Source organism: Pan troglodytes, chromosome 5, assembly GCF_028858775.2.
Source record: "Pan troglodytes isolate AG18354 chromosome 5, NHGRI_mPanTro3-v2.0_pri, whole genome shotgun sequence".
In the NCBI taxonomy this organism is placed as follows: domain Eukaryota; kingdom Metazoa; phylum Chordata; class Mammalia; order Primates; family Hominidae; genus Pan; species Pan troglodytes.
The window spans coordinates 152797887-152803886 of record NC_072403.2 but is presented as its reverse complement, the minus strand read 5'-3'; positions in this window follow the sequence as shown (position 1 = coordinate 152803886).

Genomic DNA, 6000 nt, shown 5'->3' with positions numbered 1-6000 from the left:
GGAGAATTAAGCCTACAGTATTTCAGATCTTAGTCTTAATAAGGACTGTCGTGGGTGGAAGAACTATTATAAGAAAGCTGTAGTGGAACAGCTCAAGTTAATATATATACTCTAAGGAGAAGAAATCTCTAGGGTTATGATTTTTGTGTTGTACAAGTATTCTAGAAAATTTCAAGAGCTGAATTGAGTTATAATTGATTTTACTCTGTTTACTACATTATTTCTTTCTCCTGGTAAAAGCTTAATGAATACAATCCATGATACAAAAAAAGAGAGAAAAAAAATCTTGTGATCAAAAGGTCATCCCAGCTAATCAAAAAATAAAACACTACTTTAAATAGATGTACTTCTGAACTTGGAAATAAGATAAATCTGGCATATAACATGTTAGGACATACCAAGTAATAAGAATTGACATATACACTACAAAAATATAGAGTACATTTCTCTTCAGTGAACATTTGAGCAAATGTAAATTTCGATTAACATGCTTCAAATAAATTTATTTACTTTATCTACTGATACTTAGAGAAACATTACACAATGAATCACCTTGACATTAAAGCTGATCCACAGTATGATCCTACCCTACAATTTTAACTTTATTCCTTACTCCTTTCCAACCAATGCTCCAGCCAAACTGTAAATATTTCACAAATGTATTGTGCTTTCCTACTTCTGAACTTTTTCTTATCATATTCTTTACTTTGTTGTCTTTTCTCACATTAACACTCTGAAATCTTTCTTTCAACATTCAGATAACATACCATCTCCTTTATTTTATCACTTTAGACTAAAAACTTTTATCATGTTTTTCATAGCATTTATCATATTCTTCCTAGTATTATGATCACTATGGACTAAGTTTGTCTCTCAATTAGAAAGTAAGCTGGTTGGGATAATGGCTATCAATGCTATTTCTGTTCCCTATTTGCTGTCACAATACCTTCTCTTGATCAAAATACAGATTAAATATGTATGGAACTGGAATTAATACCTATGAACTTGTGTAAGATAATGTATGCAAGCTGTAAAATGCCTCTTAAGATTTAGTTGATATAATCAGCAATGTAATTGTATGTTGTATAATAGGATTACAATTATATACTTATATATATGTGTGTATATGTATTTATATCAAATATATACCTTAATCCCTCAGTTTTTGTGGGAGATTGATTTTAGGACTCCTTGTAGGTACCCAGATTCTCAGATGCTGAAGTCCCTGATATGAAAATGGTATGATATTTGCATATAACCTGTGGACAATCTCATGTATACTTTAAGTCTTCTATAGATTACATGTAACTAATACAATGCTAATGCTATGTTTAGTTGTTGAATCCACAGATGCAGAACTCATGAATACAGAAGATCAACTATATATATGTGTGTGTTTGTGTGTGTGTGTGTGTGTGTGTATACATATATATATGAGATACGTAATTATCTAAGAAAGCATGTTAAAATATGGTAGGAGGCAGTGTAAACATTGCAGGCGAGACTTGAAGTCCTGTAGTAATGCCATCAAAGTTTGAATCTTCTGTAAATATAGCATATATCACACAGAATGCTGCATTTTTGGTGTGATCTACTGATCCCCAAGTTGTCTCATTTCTTAGAGATTTTTCTTCCTTTCTTTTTCTTTTGCTGTAGCTCACTATCAACTGGTGCCACAACACTCCTCCTTTAGATTTTTATTAGTTACAACATAACAGTAAATGATACTCCTAATAATTCAGTTTATCATTTTCTGGAATTCCTCTTTTCTACTGAGCTCTTCCCACACCCTACCTCAAACACTCATGCTATAATCATATCTGAGACAGGTACTCAAAGCTAGAATCCATCTAACCTCCTAGAAGACTTCTGGAATTTCTAGATTTTCAGATTACATTTTCTGGTACCCTGACCTGAACAATAATTTAATTCCACTGGGAAGGCAACTTCAAAGTTACACAAGCACAGTAGTGTATCAGTCCATTCTCATGCTGATATAAAGACAACTGAGACTGGGTAATTTATAAAGAAAAGTAGTTTAATTGATTCACAATTCTGCATGTCTGGGGAGGCCTCAGGAGACTTATAATCTTGGCAGAAGGTGAAGAGTCATGGCTTATGTGATAGCAGTTAAGAGGGAGTGAGCAAGAGCCCTATAAAACCATCAGATCTTGTGAGACTTACTGTTATGAGAACAGCAAGGGGGAAAATGCCCCAATGATCCAATCACTTCCCACCTGCTCCCTCCCTTGAAAAGTGGGGATTATGAAAATTACATTGTAGATGAGATTTGGATGGAGACACAGAGTCAAACTATAAAATTATGCACCTGGCCCCTGCCAAATCTCATGTCCTCACATTTTGAAACAAAATCATGCATTCCCAACAGTCCCCTAAAGTCTTAACTCATTTCAGCATTAACTCAAAAGTCTGACATCCAAAGTCTCATCTGAGACAAGACAAGTCCCTTCTGGCTATGAGCCTGTAAAATCAAAAGCAAGTTAGTTACTTCCAAGATATAACAGAGGTATAGGTATCAGTTAAATACACCCATTCCAAATAAGAGAGATTGGCCAAAACAAAGAGGATTCAGGCCCCATGCAAGTCCAAAATCCAGTGGGGAAGTCAAATCTTAAAGCTCCAAAATGATCTCCTTTGACTCTACGTCTCACATCCACATCACAATGATGTAAGAAGTGGTTTCTTATGGTCTTGGGCAGCTCCACCCCTGTGACTTTACAGGATACAGCCTTCCTCCTGCTGCTTTCACAGGCTAATGTTGAGTGTCTGTAGCTTTTCTAGGGACACAGTTCGAGCAGTTGGTGGATCTACAATTCTGCAGTCTGGAAGACGGTGGACCTCTTCTTACAGCTCCATTAAGCAGTGCCCCACTGGGAACTCTTGGTGGGAGCTCTGACCCCACATATCCCTTCTGCACTGCCCTAGCAGATGTATTCAATGAGGGCTCCGCCCCAGCAGCAGAATTTTGCCTGGACATCCAGGCATTTCCATTCAACCTCTGAAATCTAGGCTGAGCTTTCCAAACCTCAATTCTTGACTTCTGGGCACCCACAGGCCCAACACTATGTGTAAGCCACCAAGGCTTGGGGCCTGCACCCTCTGAAGCAATGTTTAGATAAAAAATTAAAAAAAATACTTTTTATTATAAATAGTTTTTCTAAAATTATTTATCTTTATTTGAGCAAAGTCAATTATGATGTTGATTCAATCAAGACTTTTTACATAGTTTTTCTCCTGACAGTGTTGTAAAAAACTAAAATGTAAAATGCACTTGCACTTAAAGTACGTAAAATTGGAGGGCTGGACACAGTGTTTCATGTCTGTAATCCTGGTATTTTGGGAGTCCAAGAGAGAGGGATCACTTTAGCCCAGGATTTCAAGACCAGTCAGAGCAACACAGTGAGATCCCATATCTACAAAAAATTAAAAAATAGCTGAGCCTGGTGGTGCACAACTATAGTCCCAAATACTTGGGAGGGTGAGGTAGTAGGATCACTTGAGCCCAGAAGGTCAAGGCTGCAATAAGCCATGATTGTTCTGCTCGCACCCTAGCCTGAGCAACATAGAGACCCTGCCTCAAAGTATAAAATAAAATAAAGTACATAAAATTGGAAATATTTTACTAAAAATATAAACAATATAAAAATTAAAAATCAACATAGCTTTTAACGTAGTATTTTTCTAATACATTTTAAATTATTAATTTATTTAGTAAAACAAAGTTTCTTCATCATGCCTTTTCCATACACTGGCCAATTATTCTGCAGTATCTTACAAGAAAAATTCCAGGGTCTTGCCTGTACTTAACTATATCCTATTCATCCCCCTTTGTCCATTCTCTCATAACTTTTCTCTATTATGGTTTTCAAATCTACCCTACAACTGAAACTGTCAGAGTCACCAATGAGCTCCATGTAGCGCAATACAATGGCTCTTGCTTGGTCTTTATATTATTCACTATGTTGATGACATTTGAAATATTGACCACATCTCACTCTTTGATCTATTTTTCTCTTGACTTCCAGGATGCCCTACTATCTTGTTTTGCTGTAAGCTTTTTGCTGGTCCCTTTTGGTGGAAAAACAAATTTTAAGTTACACTGCTAACTCTAGATGTGGAAATATTTTATATATTAATATAATTCATTTCTTAATTATATTTTATTTCTAGCATATCAACAACTGGTTCATAAGGTTTTACACACACATAAGAAATCTACACAGATTTTTTAAAAGGTTCATTAAGTTCATTAAAAATAAGTGTTTACACTTTTATCTTAATACATATAAAAGTAATAAACTGAATTGATGAGAATATTTGTTATGTACACTCATTAATGTTTATTTATTGAGAACTTGTAATGTCTTAATTGAAATTATACAAAATGGATTTATATCACTGGGATTTAAAATGCCTTAAACACAGTAATGAGATTATTTTATTTTTCAGGATTTTAGGAAATGCATCATAATTTGTTTACCATAAATGACACCAGGTAATATTTTCTCTATACTTTGCTAATCAGTTGATTAGAATTGATTGCATAAAACAGCTTGCTTTACTATAAAAACTTTAGCATTTTATTGGAAAAGGATAATTTAATTTGCTTATTTAAGACTCTCCTATGAGACATATACCTACTCATAGATGAAAAGGCATATATTCTGAAATAAGATGATTCTGGATTCAAATATGAGTTCCACCACTGATTAATTAAGGGTCTTTGACAAATTTCTAAATTTTACAAAACTTTTATCTGAAGCAAAGAGGGCTGTAATACCTATTATACAATACTGTTATGAGCATAAAACCTAGCAGAATGAAAAGAGCACAGTACTTGACTTGTGGTGATCAACTACATGAGAAAAGAACATGGAAACACTCACACAATACACACAGTGCAATCCCCTACTTTAATATACATGGATAGGACTGAAGGATCTAAAATATTCAATAGATGACATAACTTACCCAGTATTTTCTTTAAACCTCTTCTAGAATAGAATGAGAAAGGAAATGAAAAGAAAAATTGTCTTAATTCATGATCTATGATATTTTTTCTGCAGGAAATAAACTGATTTATCAATTTCAGTTTAATGCCTATTTTTTCCATGTATGTGTAAAGTTTTTTTCGACACAATTCTGAAGCAAAATAAAATACAAATGGAGTGGATTGTGTGTTGCATGTGTTTGTGAGGAGCAGAAAGAGACAGATAAATAAACACCTATCTTTGGAAATTCAGGACATATATACATTTTAGCCACATGTATTCTAAAATAGAATGATTTTGTCAATAGATTTCTTTTAATATTTAGTTCTTCTGGATTCACATTTCCCATTATTTTCACATATCTTTTAACTAAACTATTTTCTTCTATCTGATATCATTTGATTATAATGTCTGTAACTACTACTGATAGCATTGATATGGAGTTATATCATTATAAGGCCTCTAGACATTAACCTCATAGCGTGCTGAGTAAAATTAACTTATGATTGTCTTTCTTTCCTTTTTATCTGTCAATTGAGTTTCTTTATGAGATTTTTTTATGGTGAATATTTCTGTTCTCATTTGTAGAAACAGAATCAATACAGAGTCACTGTGGAAAACTATATAACTTGGGTACCACAGTCTGAAGAACAAGTAATTTTTCTGGCATTATTGAGTATTCCACACAGTTCAAATAACCACATCATTGAAATGTGACTGTCTTTTAAAAAAATGTAAATGTGTAATGGCTTATATTTGTTCTGCTGCTATGACAGATTACCACACATTTAGTGACTTAAGACAATCGACATTCATTTTTCTCATAGCTCTGTAGGTCAGAAGTTGAGATGCATTCAGCTAGTTTCTCTGTTTTGGGTCTCACAAGGCCAAAATCAGTGTCAGCTGGGCGGGGCTCTTACCTAAAGGCTCTGGGAGAGTCTGCTTCCAAGCTCCTTAGGTTGTTGGCAGTATTCATTTTCTTGGAGTT